Source organism: Echiichthys vipera, assembly GCF_963691815.1.
Source record: "Echiichthys vipera genome assembly, chromosome: 1".
Classification (NCBI taxonomy): Eukaryota; Metazoa; Chordata; class Actinopteri; order Perciformes; family Trachinidae; genus Echiichthys; species Echiichthys vipera.
In genome coordinates, this window is record NC_139826.1 from 21,082,739 (window position 1) to 21,108,089 (window position 25,351).

At 39.7% G+C, this 25,351-nt stretch overlaps 1 protein-coding gene across 1 annotated transcript in view; it reads left to right on the forward strand.

Moving 5' to 3' along the window:
* The window catches only part of spon1a (spondin 1a), a 75,494-nt gene that overhangs the window by 23,510 nt on the left and 26,633 nt on the right, over positions 1–25,351 (forward strand). The gene's annotated exons all lie outside the window — the stretch shown is intronic.

A 25,351-nucleotide genomic window follows, 5' to 3' on the forward strand; every position in this document is an offset into this window, starting at 1 on the left:
CTTTCTTTCTATTCAGTGGCTAACTCTCTCCCTCTGCAGATGGTCCTGCAGAGTGCTTATTGCTGGCTAATATTGAAGACCTGGAGTCACAGCAGATAATGAGCGCATAGTGTGAGCAATGGGGTCTCTGTGTCATTGCTGCCTTCCCACTGCTGAAACAGCACACTCTTTTTTTGTATTATTTTTATCTCTCTGTCTGGATCATTACGGCGTTTTCTCTGAGTTTAGAGGTGAGATTGAAGTGGCACTAGATTAGATTCACCAGTATAGTAATTGTGTTGAAAAACATCAATTTTATTAGTTATTTATGTCTCACTGTCGTTCTGTTGCAGTTAACTTGCGGTTATTTCTGGAGAAGAACGATAAGAAGAATGAGAATTTATGTACCCACACAATCGATCATACATGCAAAAGATAAGATACATAAACCAAGAGGGAAATCCCTCTGCTTTCTATAGGTGGGTTGAGAATTATGTACAGGACATACAACAGTTTGATTGTACAGTATATGGCCCTTTTCCTATCAGCAGATATGGAGAAATGATAGAACAGGAAGAAATGAGGCATTTTCCTCACCAACTGCAATCACATCATCACCAGGTTTGGCATGGCTCAAGCTGTGGTTGTTGAGAAAAATTGCTCAATGTCGAAGTGGCACTAGCTGACACATGAATAGAGTGTGATGATTATGCAGGGGATCGATAAAAACCCTGATTAGTACCATACTAGAAAGCTGCATGCTATTTTTCATTGCCTGAAAAAAAGCCAATGAGAAATCCTCCTTTTTCAAGACTCTGTGTCTTCAGTAGTCTAATTTATGTTTGTTGCCTATGTGCAGCGCCGTCGTATAGGGGGGAAAGGTGATGACAATTCTAAGGGCCCACAGCCAGCCAGGGCCCACACACTGCTCCAGTAGCCTCTATGACAAAATGATTATGCACTGAACTAATATATATTCATACGAATGAATCCGAATTAAAACAAAGCCACAAGTTGTACAATACTCTTTATATATGTTTATTCTATTCAATAACCCCCCTGGCCCCTTCTTAGAAAATGGTTTGGTCCACACCGCGGCTCTTTCTTCCCGGGGTTCTTCCTCATCGGAATTAAGTGCTAGCCGGTAGAGAAGCTAACTGCAGCAGAGTCAGTATGCCCCCCAAAAAACACAAGTCTGGACACCAGAAAAGAGTTGAGAAAGAGGTCAGGTGTAGGAACAGCAGAGCAGGGGCCCAAGACATCAAAACCTTTTTTTTTAAGAATGGTGAGAGTAAACTACCGAGGGCGGCTTAAACAATTAGCCTGCTTGTTCATTCATTTAATGTCTGTAATATTACCTTTGACGGGGCGCAGGCTGGAGCCTACGCTAGCTGTCATCGGGCCCCGCTCTGGACAGGTCGCCAGTTCATTAAAAAAAAATCGCCAGGTCATTGTAGAGCGACGGTTCCTAGAGTAGCTATAACTGAACGTTACTAATTTAGGGGCTACCACCGTGACCGTGTGTTTCGCACATAACACTGTCGGACAGTGCTCCAGTAAGCGCCCATTCAGAGGCTGCATTCAATTGTATTATGACCCATTCAATTTCTACTCAGTAATTATGAGCATCTGACGAAGGTCAGTTACGTTTTCATGATGTGTTCAATGTGGTCTTGTAAAATGTGTCATTAGTGGGACATTTGAATAGTCTAAATACAAAAAAAGTTAATTGTTCAAAGATTTGTCGTTGTTGTTCTGTTTTTTTGACAACAACAAAGTAAAAAAAAGACTATTTAGAATTTTGGACAGTTTACACTGACTTTTGAATGGTTTAAAAATATTTTATCCATATCAGGACTTGAACCAGTCACCTTGTGGTTCCCAAGCCAAGTCCCAACGGACTGAGCTACTTCAATTATATAATAGCATAATATAGGCTACATTTTTTTATAACTCAATTTATGTCACTTTTGCTGTTGACAGAGCCAGGTCCAAGCTCCCAAAGCAAGGCTACTTCAGATAGTGAAGGGAATTGTGAAGCAAATCAAAGCTGTTGCAGTCATGAAACTGCTGAAGACAGTCAGAGCACAGGAAGTACAGAAAGACAGGAAAGAGAGAACAAGGAGGAAGAATATTTAAAATGTGACCCAGGATTATGGCCAGAGAAGCTCACAGACCATGATCGTGAGATAATAGTCAAAAAGCTAACCACAGCTACTCAAAGAGATCTGACCTTGATCATGCCAAAGGATTCAGATGGAAGGAAATTTCCAGAGTATTTAGAGTTTACAAAGTCAACAAATGGACGGGAAAAACAGAAGAGAGACTGGTTAATGTACAGTGAAAGTGCAAAGGCAATATACTGTGTACCATGCATGTTATTTTCCTCTGACGGCCTAAAAAAACCATCAGCCAGTGCACTTAACACCAAAGAAGGGTACAAAATATCAGATCTCAAATGGCGGAGAATGTACAACAAATTCCCTGACCATGAAGTTTGCAAGGCGCACAAAACCTGCTACCTCAAGTGGAAAAATCTGAGATATTATTTGATAGAAGCAAAGGGGATAGACAGCCATCTGCAACAAGAGATCCAACTTGAAGTTGACAGAAACAAAGCTATTCTTGAGAGAATATTAGATGTTACTCTTTTTCTGGCCTCAAGAAATTTGCCATTCAGAGGGAGCACAGAAACGCTTGGTGATGTACGGAATGGTAACTTCCTTGGCACTGTAGAGCTTGTAGCCAAGTACGATCCTCTGTTGAATGATCATCTGAGAAAAGTTAAGGAGAAAAGACCAAGCACCAGAGTGACCCATTACCTTAGCCCAGAGTCTCAAAATGAGTTCATAGAACTCTGTGGAGATAGGGTTTTGAAAGAAATACTGAAGGAAAGGGAGTGTGCCATTTTTTACTCATTAATATGTGATGCAACTCCTGATGTCTCCCACAAGGAACAGAATGTAATTCTGTTGCGATATGTTGTTCAGAAGGAGAATGATCAGTGGGATGTAACTGAACGTTTCTTGCAGTTTGAAGAATTCAGTGGCAAGACTGGCCATGAAATATCAGAGATGTTACTGAAGACACTACAGGAGCACCACATTGACATTGCAGATTGCAGAGGCCAGGGCTTTGACAATGGCTCGAACATGTCAGGAAAAGTTAAAGGGGTCCAGGCTGAAATAAGGAAAATAAATCCACTTGCTACATATTCACCATGTGCCTCACATACTTTAAATCTTGTTGGAGTACATGCTGCAGAGTCATGTACCGACGTTTCAACATTTTTCGGGAGTTTGAATCGCTTGTACAATATCTTCAGTGCCAGCCCAGAGAGATGGGCCATTCTCAAAGAAAAGACTGGCTGCTCCCTTCACCGCATGTCTGATACCCGTTGGAGTGCCCGCATAGCGGCTGTTAAACCAGTTGCAAATAACTTACCATCACTCCTAGAGGCCCTGGATAGCATCCTTGCTAGATGCAGCTTGACTAATGAAGTCAAATCAGAGGTCACTGGTCTCAGGAGTTATTTTACATCTTTTAAAGCCATTGTTCTCCTGACTGTCTGGAAAAAAATACTGCAGTCCATTGAAGACAGAAACATAATTCTGCAGTCAGGAAAAATTACACTAGATGTAGAAGCAGCCAATATAGAGGCATTGAAGGAAGAAATGCAGGTCTTTCGTGACTCATGGGACAACTTCCTTGCAGAGGCTTCCCTCATCGCAGAAGCTATGGATGTTCCCATTGGATTTCCAGTCAGCCACAAGCGAAAGAGAAAGCGTTTTGCAGATGAGAGCCAGAGGTCAGAAGAAGAGGGAAACCAACAGGAGACAGAATCAAATCTGTTTCGCAACAGTGTTTTCTATGTGGCATTAGATAACATCCTCTGTGCCTTGGACACCCGCTTTCAATCCATTGCAAGTATCTGTGAGGAATTTGCTGCAATACTGAAAATCAAAGATTTAAAAGATGATCAGATTCACTCAGTTTGCCATTCATTAACAAGCAAATACAAACAGGATCTTAGTGCTAATTTTGAAACTGAAGTGCAACATTTGAGGTCTGTTTATAGTGCCACATTTTCAGACTGCCACTCTCCCCTTGAACTGCTGAATTCCATCCATAAACTTCAGCTACAGAGCATTTTTGGTGAAGTATGTGTTGCCATCCGAATCTTCTGTACATTACCTGTGACTGTTGCAGGTGGAGAGAGGGCGTTTAGCAAACTGAAAATAGTCAAGAACTATCTCAGATCCACAGCAAGCCAAGAGAGGCTAAATAGCCTTGCTAGACTTTCAATTGAAAGTCAGCTAAGCCGACAATTGGACTTTAAAGACCTCATCAGCGAATTTGCCAACAAAAAGGCCCGGCGTTGGGCTTTCTGATGAGACTTACAGCGAACAAACTATTATTTACTACAATTTAAACTTTCAGTGGGATTAGATGAGGATTGTTGTTGTTTTTGATATTTGTTTTACAACGTATTCTATGTTCTCGTTGTTTTACTTGCACATTTAAGTTAATTGTTACATATTTACCTGTGGACTACCTTGAGCCAGGACACTGTTTTTCCTTTTATATCAAATTATTTCATAAGCATATCAGTGCTTGATTGTTGAATACAATAAAATACCCACTACCTATTTGTTGAGTGGTTAATTGAAAATATATTTGCAATCAGAAGTGTAATAACATGTTTCAAATCAATAAAATGAGAATAAGACAACTAATAATACATAATTTACATAATAATACTCTGACTTGTTAAGTTGTTAATCTTAAAAAAGGAAACAAATTGGGTGTATTACACCAGGCACCGTCAAGAACACTGAAAAACAATACAATTGAAGGTGGCAAGGAATAGGGTAGAGGGGCCCACACCGATATTCTTTCAGGGGGCCCAGAATTCCTAGCAACTGCCCTGCCTATGTGTGTTTGTAAGTGGACATAAAATATGCTTGTGCTATGAACAGGTGATTGCACTCAGGGTGGGAACTATATCATTACTTTCAGAGGAGCTTGCATGCTTTGTTGTGGAGGTGGGGGTGCTTGCATGTGGTCTCCTTAGTGGGCATGTCCTTCATATTTCTATTTTGTTGCTATATAGATAGTTACACAGCTAATATTTAGCATTATAAAAATGTGTTGTCTGAGCCCGTCGCAGAAGTTGGTTGACGTAGCTTATCTATGTTGCCAGATCTCGCAAGAGTTTGTGTCTGAAACGGAAACAGGTCTCAATAATTAATTCAGGGGAGAAGGGATCAATCCTAATCTGTGTTCATGTTCACTTCTCCCATTGAAATCAATACACTCAGGACCTGCCACTAGTCTCCTAAAGAGGCTGGGCAGTGGCAAAACGCATGACATGGACACAGGAATTTACTATGGGTTGTGCTGCCTCACTTCTAAAATGTCTCTGCTTTGACTGCAACAAAGTGACTCTGCAAGCATCTGTGCCTACTTATTTTATGTCAGCACATCTGACTTAATTATCAGTTGATAACCACATCAGACCTCTGCATGCGTATCAAAACCAAACATCAGAGTGGGATATTGTGACTTGCTGCTGCTCATGGAGGAATTTCTGGGTCTCTGTATATCATAAATAAGTCATAGAGTGTGGTCTACACTAACTCTATATGTTAATTGCTTGTGATGACTTTTTTATGATTTGCCACTATAATAATAAATAATAATTTAAATTGCATTGAATTGATGCAATATGGCTAACTAAAGCAGGACACGGTATACTCTGCAGAGTGAGTGAGGTTTTTGATATTGTGCCGCCACACTTTGATGGTGATGACAAGGAAAGTATGCATACCGATATTTTTTAGTAATTAGTGAAGAAGCCAAGCCTGTAGTTTGCAGCCTGTTTCAACTGAGCTTTTGTCATATAATTTTGCCTCACATGACATATGGGTTTTTAGTGGTTGATAAGTGATTGTAATCACTTTTATACAGCTTGAGACAATACATAGTCTGTCGATGCCCTTGAGGTAAGGAGGCTCCCTCTTTCAAGCTATACAGCGCTTCTTGGTAAACGCTGACACAAACAGAAAGCTGATTCTAGTCTTTTGTGTCAGGTGGGGTGTCAGGGGGAGCAGCTAGTGATGAATGCAAAATTGATATTCATAGCCAGGCTCCAATCCAACCAAGGGGTGCATTGATCAGAGTGTTCATACAAAGTTTCATTTGTAGAGCCAAGCAGGCATGCAGACCGTGCTCACATGTGCTCACATGTACTCACACACACACAAACACAGAGCCCTCTTTATCCTGCTCATGTCAATTCAGAGTGTGATGGCTTTATTTTATTTCTGAGATTGTCACCGTTTCAGAGCATGACCAAGAGTGTGCTGCACCATCTGTCTTGCTGTTACTGCTCATCAGATGTGTGGTGCATGTGCCTGTCCTCTGGGAATAGATGCATCTTCAGAATCACAGCTTTATTAAACTGCAAAACTACAGTTGACAGTAGTAGTATTTTGTATGCTTGTATGCTTGCAAAGACATATAGGAGGAGAAAGGATGTGATATGCACAATTTGCTAAATTTAATTTGTCCCATCCTGTACAAGCATGCTGCATGGCCTGCTCATTTCAGTCCCTATTATTTGACCGTCTGGTAATAAAAATATATCATAACACGTCTGACCCTCCTCAAAAAAGCCTTTATCTCAGCACCTCTGAACTGCAATCATGACAATGTGCTCCTCATCTTGACACATCCAGAGATTATAAGTATGTCCATTACTGCCCCTTTAAGAATGAATACATTGAAGTGAACAGCATAAATCCAGCGGAACGCGGATAAGAAGGCACTTTGATTTATGATAGCTTTCAACTAGACTGGCATATCACATTTATATTTGTTTGGAGTACTCCTCTGTTACTATGTATTATGATAAATAGGTTATATGTCTTTAGTAGGGCATACAGTAGTTTAAAACTTGAATGTGTAGAATCTTTATTAAAAGCTATATTTAAAAAAAGAATACATCCACAGGGCGTTTTGAGGGGCACAGAAATATATTTAGTCTGAATTAGTATTAAAAAATGAAATGGAGTTTGCCAATCCTGCAACTGCTGACCGGAGACGGGCAAAAAACGAGAGTCAATATAGGCCAAGCATTCACTCGGTGGACTGAGATAAAGGAGTTCAACGGCATTAAAAGTCACGCCGAAATGGCTACATTTCTCCTTGATCGGTAAGCTAACTTTACTTAGCTGCAACGGCTAACAGTTACGGCTAATGGTACTGTCAGTCAAACTCCTCTGCAATGCTTGTTTTTTATGGTGCAATTTGCCAGAGGGCATGGGTTCAGACAGGCTCAAACAGACTCCGGTCTTATGTAGGCTACTGGGCCGGGTCTGACGAACATGGCGTGAGTGCTTGGAATAATTTTTTGTTGTTGCGACTACGATTTTGAGACACTAGATGGCGGTGTTCTGCTCATTCTCCATATTCAACCTTTAAGTACAGTAGGTGAGGTACATTATATAAGGGGGGAGCCATTCTTTACAAGTGTCCAGACCAACGTAATCGAGTCAAAGTCAAGTACAAGACCAAAGGTAGTCAAGGTAGGATAGATCTATATACATGATTGTTTTATCTTCTAACATAAAACTAATCCGAGATAATTCACAATCAAGTGCAACATTTTCAGACGCGAGACCAATACCGTTCTCAAGTTCTACAGCCCGGCTGTACACAGATGTACAATAGTTTCCCATTTGCGAAGTACAAATGTTCTTATCATAGAGCCATGCATCTGCTGTTGTTGTTGTTGTCCTTCCTTTCATGTCTGAGGTGATTTGTGTATGCATTCAGTCATTACAGAAGCTCAGTGTGTCACTAATGAGAAGTTTAATGAGACTCTCTCCATGGACCAGCGACCAGGGCCAAGGCCTCAGAAGGATTATGAAATCTTCCATTTCCTCTCACAGCATGGGCCGTTTTTCATTATTGCACAGTACAGATGCTTACGGAATCCTCTATTATCCTGAGCTCCATAGCTGGGCTACACAGCACCAACACAACTCAACACAACTCAGGCTAGTGCCACAAAGAGACATCACAGATTAATACCAGGAATTACAGATCCCCTCATACATAATTTTGATGGCATGTTTTTAATTTTTTTAACATACATGCAGACAGTAGCACAGTTGTTAGAGCAGTCACCTCATGTAAAGAGGCTGAACGTCCTTGAGGGAGCATCTGTGGGTTCGACTCCAACCTGCGGCCCTTTGCTGTATGCCCCCCCCCCCCCCACCCTTCTCACCCCATTTCCTGTCTGTCCTATCTAATAAAAGGCTTGAAAACTGCCCAAAAAATACATGATACTTTCAGTGATCATTCGAGTGACTTCTGGCATACCCCTATTTCCTTTTTGAATGCAAGAAGTCAAAGGATATTTTCGAGCATATAAGAGTTTTCAAAACTGCCAGCTGCTACGTAAAATCACAATTAAATTGTCAGGTTGATAAAAGCTGTTTCATGGTCTGCAAGGAGCTTTAGAGCTGATTCATAGGTTTAATTTGCATTATAAGCTAAAGAACAATAGGTATAATGGGAGAAAATGTCAGCTCTTTGCTAATCTGTATCCCTCTGCCCCCCTTTCTTTGCACTTTTCTAAGATTCAAATACTAATTTTGCAGTTCAGTTGACGTGAGAGAAGTAAGGTCTGTAAGAGGGAGGCCTGCAGTCAGGAGCGTGGGTTGAGAATAATAGATGTGCAGGTTCTTTTGGGTCTTTGACTGAATGGGAAGGTGTGTTTGTGTGTTTCTCTTAAGGATTACTTCACAACCACTTTTCATTTCAAAGAAATCTGTATTCCCCCATGTGTTGTGCACATTTTTAATTGCGTCTTGTATTAGGATTGACCAGTCATATGTCTTATCAGAGTTTGTTTTGTTGGGAGAAATTATGTAACTATTTAGTAGATGCTCAGGGTGAAAAGCTACTGTGTTCAACTACTGATCTTCTGAGATTGAGGGTGTTCGTGGGAAGGATAAAGTGAAGTTGTTTTATTTAATCATACCAATGAACTGTTACTGTCTGCTGTATCCCTTTTTCTGTTATTTCTGTCTGAGGAAAGTATCCGAGAATCAGCCTGGGAACCAGAAAAAGATTAATTTGCTCTGGCAGATACCTCTGGTGTCCCTCACATTCAGGCAGATTTCCAGCCAACCTGGCCCTGGTCGGCTTTGGTGTATTTCAGGCAATGACTGACAACTTCTTCTTTCTGTTAAATATGTGATGACGATATTTTATGGCTCACACACCCTCATAACAGGGATACAGCAAATATAAACAAGGATGGGGATGCACTTTGGACAACGACCAAGATGGCTGCAGCTGATATGGAACTTTCTGTTGAAGTCCTATCTTCAATTTCTAATGGCAAAAACTGCACATTGCGTCCACAGGCATTTTAATGCTACACCATCACAGCTCATATCTGCACGCTGTAGTCTGTTTGTAATTAGTCGATCGGCTCCACACTGCATCACATGATGTTTCAGTGCTCTGATTGGTTGTAGCTCAATTCAGTTGCATCCAGAGTTATTTTTGTCTATGGCTGTTGATAACGCTCCTTGGAAATCAAGAAATAATTGAGAGGTTCCAGACTAACTCAGATTTTGTCTAGCAATGTCAGACTATCCCAAAGTGCTTTCAGAACATTAACTTGTGTACAGCTGAATTTAATTCTTGTAATTTTTTACCAACCGATACACTTAACACATTGCCTTGGAAATAAGCTGTTATGTTATTGCTTGGAAGTGTGTTCATTTGGTGCACACATTCACATTCCACTCCATTCTTTCCAATGAATGCACAATTGAGTAACAAAAATATGACATGAGCACAATTCAAAAACACACTACAAAAGCACCCCCACCCCAACTAAGTAAACACTTAATTGTTGACATTTTGATAAAGAGACATTGTGAATGTTCCTTTCTTCCCTTGCACACGTCTCCTATAAGACTCTCTATAAAGCCATCACATTAGAGAAGGCTGAATGACTTGGGTCCAGTTATCTTCTTGCATCATTAAGTTGTGTAATGCCTTTTTGAGATCCATCAAAGAATGACAGATGAAAAGGGTCTTCACCTTGATGTCATGCCCCCCCCCCCCCCCCCGGGATTAATTGATTGGCCAACTACTTATTTTGGTTTCAGGCGAATGTGTGGTGGTCCATGCAGCATCATCAATTAAATTCACTTTATCTTCCTTGAAAGGGTCTAGTTCATGATTACTCATTCAGAAAATATTTCTATGGCAGTTGTATCTGAGATGATTATGATTTCAGGAATGTATATGGAACAAAATGCAGTACTCATACAATATGCCATTGTGCTGAATTCAAGTGTGCTTAAGACAAGTGGCTTGCTAAAAGGGGTCAAGCTGGGTAAAGGCCTATGGTTTAAATGCTTTTTAGAATCATAGTGATTCAGATTTTTCTTCTTAAGTACCTTTGCACTGAATCCTTTCTCAGCAATTATGTTATTATATAAAGAGGCATGGAGAAAAGAAAATCATGTACTGCATTTTGGCCCGGAGGTGTACTAATCTCTCCATTTTTGTGAGGACTAAGTGATGTAAAAGTGTATTATCTTTAGGTACTTCAGAAACAGTAACAATTCTTATTTCTTACAAGCAAAATAAATAATTTTGATTTTCGAAGAAAGTGATTTTGCTTGGCTGTATTTTCTCTTTCAAAATGTAACATTCATGAACATATTTGGCTTTATATTTTTTGTTTGTGTAATATTGATGCAAAATTCAACTTTAGCCCTCTGGACACAGAGGGTGTTAACATGATAATTCATACATAATCTCCAGAGTTGTTTTTTTTATTTTACCTTTCTGTTTCTGTTAACGTCTTCACTCTCAACATACCGTTTATCATGTCCTCACAGTCCCTGTGTATCTTTCTCTGTGCGTGCTGCTGCATGAGGTTATGTTTGCCACAAGGATAGCAATTAGCTATAAAGGGGCCTCCCAGAGGGTGAAGTCTTGACCCCACCTCTCATCCAACCTTGCCAAGCTATAGTGCCCCATGCCAGACTCCAGTGGGTGTAAGAGCATGCAGTTATTCCCGAGCTCTTCACCACCAACAACCCATAGCTGCTTTTCCCTTGCTACACCTACTCGTCTGTTTGCTGAACATTTTGTTTCTGGGTGTCTTCTTGAATGTCTGCATGAAAAAAGAAGAAGAATAAACAATTCTTTAATTTCAGCTGGCAGTTTCCCCTTGGCCTGTCAAGTCAGCTTTATGAGCCCAGCAGAGATATTCCTGTTTGGGAAAACCTTAATGTCTGCCTTGGTTTGCAGGGCTATTATTATGATTTCCAAAATCAAGCACTACAGCTGGAGGCAAGCACATTTTGAAATACAGTGGTGTAGAGTTCACCAATTTGTGCTTTATGTATGTGCATGAGTGTGTGCATGTACATAGTTACTGGTAGTTATATGAGTGGGTTCCTTATATTTCTCATAATGAAGAAGTCAGAGAAACATGTAACTCTACCATTAAGAGACACACAGCAGGAGAAGGAGAGAAGAACGGACACTGCTCCAGTCTCTCTCATTTAGTGTATCATAGCATTCAAGGATGAAATGTTTGCCTTGTTTGTCTTATTTGGCCATGCCAGAACTTTTCTCTGAATATTTGTCTGCTCATGTTCCTGTGAGATGACACAGAAAAAATTTAAATTTATGCTAAATATTGGGTTGTTTTGAGTTAGCTTTATATCTGTAGTCTCCGAGTAAAATCATCCCCCCATTTAGTTAATAATGAAGGCTCTTAATGCATCTCTTGTGGTGTTTCATGTGTTTTTCTTTTTATACGTGTGAAGTGTGGTTTTATTGGTTTATTAATTTGTGTATTTAACTGGATATGTCATCCTTGTGTCACTATATGTTACTGTGAATGTGCTGTTTGTTCCTAATGCTACAGTTTGAAGTACGTGAAAGTTGTGGACAGGTGTTGAAACATGATGTCAGAGTAAAATTTTTGAGCAAACATGAAAATACCTGAGTGATACACACAATGAAGACATGGTTCAAGAGACATATGTATATGATACCATATGCCTCTCACATACTCAACTGTAAACATGTGGGAAATGAAAGAAAGTCTTACACATTAACTTTATTTCCATCCCATCTGTTAGGAACTGTGGCCACTGTGATTTACTCCACATTAACATTAGTGAACATTTGGTGTGTCCAACACAAATACTCCCCTTTTCGCAGAGGCAGTTTAAGGTGACATATTTAGAGGTCACAATTGAACCAGTACAGAGTTTCAGTGCTGATTCTTCTGAATGAGGTTTTGGGATATGGAATGGAGATGCCGCTTATCTTTTTAAAGATTGTCATAAGATCAAGGCCAGCTAAAAACAATAAACCCTCATTATAAATCTTTCTGATCTTTTATTCATGAGGTTCGCCTCGACAGATCTGCTTCCAGTAATGGCTCTACCTGTTATGCTGTCCCTATGTAAATGAGACCTTGGCTCTGTGGCCCCCCATTCACAGCAATCTCCATATCATTTGGTAGGTTGGGGACCTGGAGTCTATCTTCCCAGGCATTGGTCAAACAGATAAAAGAAACAGACTTTTGACAGTAGAGGACAGAGCATCCAGACACACACACACACACACACACGCACACACACACACACACACACACACACACACACACACACACACACACACACACACACACACACACACACACACACACACAAACACACATTTCTGAAATCAAATACAAGTGTGATACAGTTTAGATTTGTCTCCATATTATGTATAGTTTGATATTTGTCTGTTGATTGTAAACACTATCATTAAGTGTTACTACTACTGTTATTAGTCTATGCTAACTTTTCCTAAATCTGGAAGCAGGTACAGATTTTTTATCCAAAAATCACTGCTTTTGTACGACTAAGGCTTTTTTGCTTATTCCATGTCTTCAGTGCAGCATCTTTTATTTTTAATGTTGCGTTATTTTGCCTCAAATGCGTTAAAAAGCTCATTACTCTCTCTCTCTCTCTCTCTGGGCACCTAAACAGTAACAATAGTTACTCTGTGGTTGTGATTTATCTCTGCTTGAAGTGCAAAAACAAAACATTTATGTTATCAGCGTAGGCTGGCTTCCTATTGGATGATTGATCAGACTTTAAGGGCAGTGAAGCTATCAAGTTGTAGTGTATCTGTAATAAAAAGACGACTCGTCAGTCATGTTATGGTTTCCATTTGATTTATCAGGGCTGTCTACAGCATTTAAACCATCTAGTCCTCTTAAGTATGTGTTTTGAGACTGCCTACAACCTTGTATGTGCCTTGTAAAACGTTTAGACCCGATTAGACAGATGGGAAAACGTTTTGCTTGCTGTTTTTGTGTTGTTGAGTGCCTCGTTTTTTCCACTCTTGTTTTTTCAGGACTTGAAAAAACTTCAACTCAGAGCGAAAAAGTCAATGATGTCATTTAACTTTATAGTAGTAGTATAAGTATAATGAAGGTTGATTCTGTGGTTGTGCGGTTGTGGTTATGTCTAGTTGCGGGTTAAAATTAAGATTGTTGCAAATCAGAATCTACTATATTTATTGTAATCCATCAGATGTCTTTCAAAGAAAATTATAGTGTCCTTGATGCAGTGGACACAAACATTATATATTCTGCAAAGAAATATAGCCCTTACAGTATAGCTCTGTCGTTGCATACTTGTGTATTCAATTCAATTTTCAATTCAATTTTATTTATAGTGCCGAATCATAACAAAAGTTATCTCAGGACACTTTACAGAGTAGGTAAAGACCACACTCAATGACTTATTTATGATTTACATAGATCCAACATTCCTCTGTAGAGTACGGTGGCATTGAAAACCTTCCCTATAACAGGCAGGAACGTCGGACAGACCCAGCTCTGTGGAGGACGGCCATCGGTCTTGACCGGTTAGGGAGGAAGAAAAGGAGAGAGAAAGAGAGAAAAGACACACAGATGGACGGAGAGAGACAGACAGACACACTTCCAGAGATGCAAGCAAGCAAAGCCCAACAGTAACTATAATAATATCTATAGTAATGTGAATATGACGTATATATTAAGACAGTTAATACAACAGAATAGTAGAGACAAGCACAGCTAAGGTGATAGAATATGACAATGATAATAATTATGGTGGCAAACATGATCAATAATGAGTAGTGGCAATAGCAGCTACGATTAGCGAGACATACCACTGGTGGTGTTTTTATGGCTACAAATTTTATAGTTTATTAAACTAGTGATAGTATATATGAGTAACAGTGATAATAGCAGCAGGAAGCGTCATGTAGGATCTGCCGTACGTTCATTTGATAAATGAGGGCCAATATCTGCTGGGATGTGAGAGCATGACTTTGGTTGTTAATGTTGGAAATGTAAGGACGGATGAGGTTGTGTATGTAAATGATGGACTGTGACATGAAACGGTGTTGTGCCGTATTCAGCACCCCTGCCGTGAAATGCACCCCCTCGCATTATAGGTGATATTCTGGATCAGAAGGCTGTTGTTTCCACCTAAAGGAGTAGTTTATATACAGGTAACCCACAACGGTCAGAACATTGGTTACTTACAGTCTTTAAACTATTTTAAGAGTTTAAAATCACAAACTTTGATAATAGCGAACACAAAACAACACCTTTTTGTATGTTCTGTGGAAATAAACTGCAGCCATAATTATAAAATAAATTAAATGGATCTTTTGAATATCACCTATAATGCGAGGGGGTGCATTTCACAGCAGGGGTGCTGAATACGGCACACCTGTCCAACAGTGCGCACATGCGCACTCGGGTCTCAGTGGAGTGCTGCTTCGGGTTGACTCCCTCCGTTATTTTTTTCCATACAGTGTTTTTATGGGCCCCTTTTATTCCACCTCTAAGACTGCCAAAAAGCACGTCCTTATTTTGCTCCATCTCGGATGTCAGGATGTCGATCTGTGTGTCGGAAAAGTTTATTTTCTAACCTGCGTTCCTTCTCTCCATGTTTGACCTCAGTGGGCGAGGCCTCCGAACCAGGAATATTTAAGGGCGTAACATGTTCATGACGATCGAATTCAACCGCCGCATTTATCAAGGCGGTTGAATTGAACATTTATCATTCGTACGCTGAGATTGGTCCGATACGAATGTTTCATAAATCACACGTGGGTCCTTTCCTACGACCAATTCTGTGCTCAGATCTGCGCCCGTTTTCACGCAAGATTGATAAATGAGGCCCAGTGTGTGTTGCGCTGCATTTTTTGCAAATGGGAGTTTTTTATACAACATATAAAACAGCCACTTACGGTAATATTTGCTTTACAATGTAAAACATGCTCAAAATGAGATTGTGCCAATGTTTTACCTGTTTGAACAATGTTTTTATGTTTCATCTTAAGCTGCTGCCAAGTGCTCTTCTCCCCCTTGGGAATGCACCTAAATGAAATAAACTAATAGACTACCACTCAAGCAATTCCCCCTGTGGTATTATTGTGATTGTAACAGGACTACATTTAAACTTACGCATTGACCCGAGCAGCAATGTTCTCTCGCACCGTCTCCCTCTCTTTTGCTGCAGCAGCGGTGTAAACCTGCTCAAACTCTCCATATGAGCGCATTAATATTTCCAGTTCCAGTTGTAGCGTAGCCCTCCGCTTCCCCGTTGCCATGGTGACTCGTCGAATCAGGGCTCCATTGATGCTGTCTTTTTTTACTTGTGGTGCACGCGCTTAACTCCAGGTCAAACTACTTTGAGTTGATCAACCTAACGCAAATCAGCTTTTCTGAAACCAAAAACTCAGAGTTTTCTATCTCAGAGTAGATTAACTCAGAGTTCAGGGTTAGACTCAGAGTTTGTTGAACCTGCTTTGTGAAATGGACCCCTGATGTTTAGTCCAAAGTCAACATTTTATTTTCTGATATTGCTGCATAGTCACAGATTTTGCGTTGATTTGTATCATGTTTTTCTGTATAGCTCCTCTTCTGTTCATTTTTGATCTGTTTAATTTAAATGATCGTGGGGCTGACAGTGTTTGTATACTATACTGAGCTGGAAAATCTATGCAAAGTAATGTTTTGCCTCTAGCAGTTGTTTTGCATTTTGTTTTTCCCCTTGGAGGTAATGCTGAGTTAATGCCTCTTGTGAGTTTTGGACGGAATTATGTATTCTGGTTCAAAGCCGTCTGTGATACAGTGCTTTAAAAAGGAGGTATGAGATGTCTCACATGGACGGATTATATGTAGCTTTAATTTGCACCTTCAGGGCTCGGAGTTGGTAGAATTGCTTTTTCTTAACAACAGTGGACTGTTTCAGGAATATCACAAATCCTGCTGGGCAGTACATCTAGCTTCAATGGTCACTGACCACTTTACAGAGCAAGGATTCTGGAAGTAAGAATTGAAGTTAGCAAAACGGCAGAAAAACTTAGAGAGCAACAGACAGCCTGAACTGGGTCATCAAAGGCAGTTACCTCAATTCATCTCTAATAATATCCCCTTGCCCTGGGCCCAGGTCTGCTGGAGTTGCCTGTGTAATGGCTCAGGCTGCTTGATGAATGAGTGTGCCAGGCAGCACTATAGGTTTCGAGACTGTGCTGGGAGGCTCAGGGATTGCCACTGAGGACAACCACGGTCAGCAAATCAATTCACAGCTCTCTAGAGAAGTAGTCAGCACTTACAAACTCATCTGCCTTAAGCACGGACGATTCTCTTGTCACTATGTTTCTTCATGAGCCTGTGGGATGTTATCCTGTCCTGTTTTGAGCTAGATCAGTGTGACTGAAGTGACTTCACCTATGCAGTATCTGAACTGCTGCTTTTTCTGCAGAACAGGATACGGGTATGTCAGTGGAGATTTAATTAACACCTGAAGGCTGTGTCAGCCTTTGCGCTGTGCACCGATAACAGCTAGCTTGCATCCCATCGGAATTTTAAAGCAATTTTTTATGTCTATTAATAGTTTGGAATATGTGCTGGGAAAGACAGATCAGATATTCCTGAGCAGAACTTTGATTACAGCATCAGAGGAGTTTCTATCTCACCAAGGGAAAAGGCTCCTTTAGACCAAGGGGGCCTTTGGCTCACATTTCTTAATTTCACATAATTGTGGTCTCCTAGGGAACAGTTTGACCATTTTGAATACAGAATTAAGTCATTTTACCATCTTTAGGCTTAGCAGAATCTCCCTGACCAAAACTTTAATACTAATAAAGTAAAGCAACAATATAATGAACAGAAATTCATGCAGTAGTCATCTCCTACGACAGAGTGGATGTTTCCATGCCACATTCTTCCTTGTCAGGTTGCTTTGATATTTTATTGTGGTGACCGAATGACTTCTCTGCATAATTCTGCACTCAGAGGAAATGAGAATTTCCAATAATATTAATGAGAGGGAAAACAACAGAGGTATTTACATGGTAATTAGCATGATGATTATAGAGCATGTGCTGCTGATGATATTCCACAGGGACCTGAAAAAGGCAGAAGCTCCTGCTTTTATTGCTTCATTGGTATTTCTTCCTGCTATTGCAGTGGTTGAAAGGTTGTACCTTCCTCATTTTGTTAGCACAGCCACCAGGAGCTGGGTATATCCATTAAAATAATTTCCCCCCAAAACTGTGTAAATGATTTAGGAAATTTAAATAACGGTCTCCTCTCTGCCTATGCGTCAGTGTCAGCTTTGTTGGCATGACATATGCTAATATGATTTTATTTGTATTTGGAACCTGGTCATCTGTTATCTACAGCAAGACACTGGGAAATCATCATTACTGTTTAATGAGACTCAACCCTGAAGAGCCTCTGTTTTTATTTCCTGGACAGCTGATGACAGAGTCAAAGAAAAGTCATAAAGCTTCAGCTTTTGCTTGTGGTACACAGCCAGGGAAGCATTAGGCATGATGGGCTGTTTGTTAAGTTCCGATCATCTATGACAGTTATTTAGCCTGATCTTATACAGTTTGCTTAAAATCATAGAGAATATAATAGATCCATCTTTAGTCCTCCGGGCACTGGTCTTGCACATACACACATTGACATTAAACAGTGAGTAATCAAAGTGCGACTGAAAGACGTACACTGTAAAGCAGTCATACGATAAAAATACAGTCACACAAAAAACAGAAGTCAGAACAATCACTCACATTTGTCCATCAGTCCATGGAGTATCACTGTTTAGCAGGTGGATATTTGTAGGAATAAATAATGGGACAGCCCTCTTTTTTTCAATAGTGAAAGCTGTTAGTGGCAGCCTGAGGGCAGGATGGTGTATACACTGTGGAAGGGTAATTATATTTTTCACCAGAGATTATTTTTATCCAAAAGCAGTGGGATACTGGGAGGAAATGTTTGCACTTTTGCGGGCAATAATTAGTGTTCTGATAAGTTTGTTGTTTTTTGAGGGCATTCCCAGCATGTTATAGTGATTCTGTCGGAGGTTGTATTATATCTGCTTAAAAGTTAAAAGTTGTATCTGCATAGATGTCTTTTGGTGTGTATCTACATTTGGATAACATCATCTGCAAATTTGATCAGGCATCCATCCTGGGTCCTGTTATAATCAGTTTTGTATTTATGTGAATAATGGGGAGTATTTGTCCTTATTATATAGGGTATACTGTACAGTAGCCAGGTATCGATCTAAATGCAGTGCCAAATTTCCAGAAAATTTGCAAAATAACATAAACAATGCGTTTTCCCATCCACTACTATTATGCAAATATTAGGAGGAAAACCAACAACTTTTCCAACTCAGCCAAAATGCTTTTACAATATTAAGAGATTTTCCTCACAGTTTCTGTGTTTCCAATCCACTTCCACTGTTTGTATTATGTGCAAATTTAAAACAGGTGGATGGAAACACACTTATTGCGTTATAATACTTTTTTTTTTCCATCACTGAATACATTAACTTGAAAAGCCTTCTTTGTCATTTTCGTTCATTCCATCGAACATCAAACAGACATTTCTCATTTTTAACTGTCTGTTCCCTTAACACATTTTAACACTGAATGTACGTATGTTGACTCTTGTGGAACCACTGACACATGATGCTTACTGTCAGCATGGATATCATTAGCTGATGGTTGTACCACTCCACTATTGTGTTATTTTGTTTTATATAGGGGATATACTGTAGTCAATATCAAACACTTTACAAATGCAATGATTGACTATGCTCTGGTGAGCAAAAATCATTTTAATTTTCTTATGTATATATCAAGATGAACAATTCATCTCAAATGTATAATCAATGATACCCTCATTACTCATACTAAATATATATTATACAGCTCATCAGTTGCATTATTTGATTGGAACTATGTTAAACTATATTTCCCCTATTAAAATAAAATGATATTAAATTATATTGAGATGCTTGTGTATTTAATCTTCAGGTATTCTTCGACACCATCTGCATAGTGGGCTTTTTGTGTATGTTTTTATTATTATTATTATTATTTAACAGATTTAATGTTGTTCATTGATTGTAGCAGTGTTTTGAGTTCAGTTCATTCTGCAGTATGATACCACATAAACTACTGTATGGCTGCCTTCCTGCCCATATTTATATCCATTAAACCATCACAAATGTCAGTGGAGCAAGAAGGCAATATTAAACCATATTAACACTGTGACTCCGTTCCTAACATTTCTTATTTGTGACAAAGCCAGTTTAAATGCCGTTTCTTGCCTAACAGGGAATTACAAATGCTAAATCAAGCATTGCAAATGAAGGTTCACTGCGCTTGTCAGGACTAGATGGAAATTATTCATGCAATATGAATCTTTTGCCTCCAAGACGAGAGAGAATGTCATCTGAACGGCATGATGTGTCTTCTCTAATGGATACAAGCAGTTCTCTGTTCTGGAAATTAATCCACTGGGCTTTTTACAATAATCTATTTTTTCCAGTTTGTTTGAGTGAGCAAACATATTAAAAAGTAGAAACAGACTACACTGGAGCTAACAGGAGTAACCTAAACCCACTCACTTTCGGGACTCATTAATTGGGGGGGGGGGGGGGGGGGGCTATATCCATACTCCGAATGTCCATCCTTTCAGCAAGTTCACACTCATAGCAGGAGCCTCGAGGCCCAGGATTGTTTATTATTTTGGTTTTTTTTATTTAACTATGTGTTTATATTTTTTTAAGCTATATTTAAAAAATGTTATAGGGCCTCCTAGGGTGTTACATGTAGGTGTATTTTGCCTTGGTTTGTGGAATAAAAGTAAGGGTAATTGCCTTTGTAATTTCCTATTTAAGATTTTGATATCACCAGATTTTACTATGCAATTCCGTCTGCCACCTGATGGGATCTCCCGGGAAAATGACGACTTGCTTCATGGCACAAAGGAAGAGGAGAAAACTTGAGTTGTGCCAGTATTTATGAGGTAACACGGAGGCTTCATAGTGTTAACCATGGCCGAGTAGGTGGTGGTAGAAAGAATTGCCTGAGGTAATGTAATGAATGCTTGTGAGGAATATGCAGAGAGGTGCATTCCATAGTGAGATACCGTTACTTTGAGAACTGCAGTTACGCAACTAGCCTAAAGTTTCCACATTAAAGGAAAAGCTTCCCCAAACCTAAAACTATTTCATATATTTTGCAGGCAATGTATTATTTATTTATGACCTTGAAATTATAAGATGTACTAGGGGCGGAGTGGCCATTGTAACGACAGGGAGATTTCACGGTCGGCCGGCAGCCAGAAGGCTCAAATCAACCAGCCGGCCGACTGCCGGCCAATTGAGTTAAAACCCCTTAAAATCAAGCAAGGTTCTGTGAATAAATCCCAGATCTCTACAAACCACACAGATGGAGAATCCAACCACTATATATAGCACTTGTTGTCTCTCTACATCTCACTCATGGTTGCTGTCAGACTCACTCTCATTAATCCAGCCTACTGATTTTTGTTTAGCCTTCTATCTTGATCTAATTATTTTTATTCAGACGTTACATAACTTCCATGACCACAAATATATTTCATAAATGAATGTAGAATGGTCAGAGCAAAGCCTCATGGGAAATGGGAACTGCGTATTGCTCCAATAATCGCTCCGTGTTTATCCAATGAACAAATGGGGATGAATGAGCGGCTGTCAGACAGAGAGAAAGCGGGCAAGGTTGAAGTAGTGGATTTTCTTACAGTCGAAAAGGTAAACAGATTTGCATGTTTAATTTGCTCAGTTACACCTAATGGAGGGCTAGAAGAGAAAGGAGGGACTGAAAAGGCCAGAATGAAGAAGAAGCGGATGCTGGTGGAGAGTACATCACAATGGTCAACAATCATGGATTTATTCCGAAACAACTAGAACTTTATCCTCATTATTCAGGCTTGGTATTTCCCTTCAGTCAGTAAAACTTTCATTGTGAAGTCTTCATTTTTACAGATGCATGGCTAATCCCCCACAATTCCATAAGGTCCTTCTCCCTCAGATATTGTATGACATTGTCATTGGCATTGTATCTTAGTGACTTTTATGACCTCTTGCTCTTAACTTGAGATTTTATTCCCAAGATTTTGGCCTTGCGCCTACATTTTCATGCTCCATCTCCTTTTCTACGGTCTAACAATTTGCAAAGCATTATGCATACAAAACCATGTTAAAGGCTGCTTAGCAACAACAATCTGGTATTACTGTTGGACAGGAAGTGGAGTGGCCTTTAGAGTGGAGTCTTTCCAAATAGCTTAAAAAGATGATGTCACCAGATTAATCATTTCCGGGTCCAACATGTAAAACATGGATTTGGGTCAATGTTATCTTCATCTTAACCCTCCTGTTATGTTAATTTTTTAGGAACAGCAACGCTGTTCCCGGGTCAGATTGACCCGGTGCATGTTTAATCATCCAAAAGATGTCCAAAACCCAACAAATCCTAACAAGCATTGTTAATGTTTCCTTACTAACTCCATTACCAACTATTCTGTCAATATTTAGTGCAATGATGTTACTTATCTCTAACAGGTAATGGTCCAATTATGATAATTCACTTGTTTTTCGCACACAAAAAAATACATGATTTCAGCATGTTTGTGCAGAGTGCTCATAAGCACAACATTTTTTCATTTTTGGGGCAGTAAGACTCTAGGGCTGTGGTGTCTGTGATCGGAAACATGGAAGATTGAGGGGCCCTGTTCTTGATTACCAGCAGCTCAGCAGGGAGTTCAGTCCTATTCTTTCGGACAGTTCCGACCATTGTGAGTTTTCTCCCCAGATGCTCCTGACCCAAGTTGTAGTTTGTGAAAAAATTGTTGCAGGTTATGTTGTGTCCCCTGAAACCCTGTGCCATGTCGAGCATGACCCTTGTGCCCTGATTCTTCTCTGGGGCTCCTCCAACTGGCTTTCCAGTGTAAACCTGCATGTTCAATGCATAGCTGGTGTTTGCATCACATGCTGCCCAGATTTTTATCCCCTACTTAGCTGGTTTGGAAGGCATGTATTGCCTAAATGGGCACCTCTGAATGCCACCAGCCTTTCGTCCGCTGTGATATTAGACCTGGGTTATAGGGTAGTGGAAGTTGCTCTACCCACTTGTCCCACACTGTCCTAATAGCTGCCAGCTTGTCTCTCGCCCGTCTACCAGCCCTTGTCTCTCGATTACCAAATCGGATTACTCTGGGGAAAATGTGAAAAGTCTCCAGAGACATTGTGGCTCGAAATATAGAAGAAGAAGAATTACTTTATTTTATATATATATAAAAAAAAAAAAAAAAAAAAATATATATATATATATATATATATATAGCCCTGCCTGTCTCTGCATCCCACAGACTGGCTGTCGATTCATCCTTCGACTTATAGACCCCAGCCAGGATGAGGAACCCCAAATACGCATCGAAATGTGTTTTGTCCAGCTCCGTCCACTCCTCCCCCAAAACACACCTCACTTCTAGATTGGTCATTTCCAGAATTATTTTCTGTACTGAATCTGGCGTGACCAGCTCAAAAGCTGACTTGATGTCTGCCATCCTAGTGGGCCCTGGCACTGTCTTTATTTTGTTTTCTTTGGGGATGAATGTCATGCTTGGAGGAAGAGGAATAGCAATATCCCTCATCTGGTTCAAAATCAAAATCATTAGAATCAGAATTCAGCTTGAGAAACTCTTCATCTTCAGACACATCCTTCTCTATTTTACTGTCATGATCAATGATTACTTCTGGACTGTCATCCTTTTACTTCTACTGCTCATTTTGTAAAGGTCTGCCTGACAGAGTGTAATGTTGGCAGGACTCCCATGCAGAGAATCTTTTATATGTTTTGCCCCTCCCCTGTTGAGTGTCCAGTGAATGTGGGTGGAGTTTTCCCGCAAGAACATAAATGGTTCCCCTCGAAAGTCATAACACCTGCACCTGTGTGTCTGTCTGTGTGTGCGTGAGTGGATTTGTCCTGCGAGAACATAAATGGTTTCAACATCTGCTAGGGTGTGTGTGTGTGTGTGTGTGTGTGTGTGTGTGTGTGTGTGTGTGTCTGTGTGTGTGTTTGTGTATGTGTGTGTCTGTGTCTGACATTTCTGACACTCTTTTACCTTCAGTTTGACTGCCAGGTCAAATTGACCTGAATAGTATCTATGTGATATAAACATGCAGGGGGTGGTTGCAAATATGTGAGATGAACCATATGTTGATTACACAAATTAAGGCAAGCAGAAGAAGTTTCATACTGAAGGAAAACTTTCAACTATTTTTTCTAGATCTTCAAACTTTAAAACGGGTCAATTTGACCCGGAACATAACAGGACGGTTAATATAATATAACTATACTCTTTGCCTTCATTATTTTCTGCTCTACCAAAACATACTCGTATTCAGGGAGGTTTGTTTTGTCATCATCTAAGTCATTTATATAGAATCTAGAATATAAAAATGGGGCTTGATAATTTAATTCAGAATGACACCCCAGTACTTTTCCCCCCAGCTTTTCCAAGGATCATGCTTAATTTGTGATACTAATGATGCTCTAAGAAGACAAAAGCATGAAAGAAAACCGTCTTTTGCTGCCTAAGGCAGTAATTTCTTTAATAGTCCGCTCTTCCTGTCTCTGTCTTTATGCTCTTATCTTAAGTCTCAGTGTCTCTCACCATTACATTCAGAGCCAATGGAAAAGTAAAATTATAACATTATTGTAATTTTTGAAGATGATAATGGCTACTCAACACATCAACATTAATTAATTTAATTTATCAAATTTATGTTGTTGCTACAGCGGGTCCAATGAATATAGGCAAAACACATTTTCACACACGTATCAAGAAGTGAGAAATCACAAGATATGCATTTTTACAAGTCATTATGTGAATGTATGAATTGATAATTGTTTGGGAGCATAGACAAGCTGCTTTCCTCCCTGCTTCAGATCCATATCAAACCACAGGCTTTTTTTAAAATGTACTAGTATAGTGGAAAGGAATAAGAATTTTCTGTTGCATTTCTTTTGATGACCTCTGTATTCATCCTTGGATTAACTAAACAAATTCATAACAAGCAGGCCAAATTATAATGAAGCACAAAACTTTGACACTCTTCACCCCATCGAAAGGCATCTTCACAATGAGATAATGATGCTTCTTTTAACACTTGTAGCTATGATGTGATGGCAGTGTACTGATCAAACATCATGTTCCTCCCTTTTTCAGTATTCCCTGTATATTTACACACTGTAGTGTATTCACAAAAGGGAACTCTGTGGAACATTCAGTAGAGAAAGAATAATAGGGGTAAAGTGGTTTTGATGGCGGGGACTGTAACATACTACTTCATTAGTACTAATAGATAATTATTATTACCAATATTAGTTTGTTTTCATTCAATTTTCCTCTCATACAATGAACTTCACAAAGATAAGATCTATTGCAGGGCTGTTGTACTGGAATATATAAGGATAAATTGGTTTACCAGATTACTGGTTTGAGGTTAGATACACAAAGTACAAATTGTCAAACAGAATAAATGAACTAGAGACCATCTTGCGATGCCAAAACACCAAATCAAGCCAGGCGCATCAAGTGGGGGGTAGGTCGGCTTAATGCCTCACCTTGAAAAATGGTAGCCATCAACCTTCTGTTACTCACCACAATAATTGACAGCAGACAAAGTGCTTTGCGTTGGCGTAAGTACTGGTCACAGAAACACACAGATGTTCAGAATACCTTACAGTGTATGACCAGGTTGCCATTTGTAAACCAATTAATGCATGAGCAGGCATGGTATCTCACCAACCTGTCAATAAAAGGTTCAGGTGCAGCAGACACTCAACATGCACACAGACACTAATCCCATACATGGAAATGCATACACACACATTGCTTAAC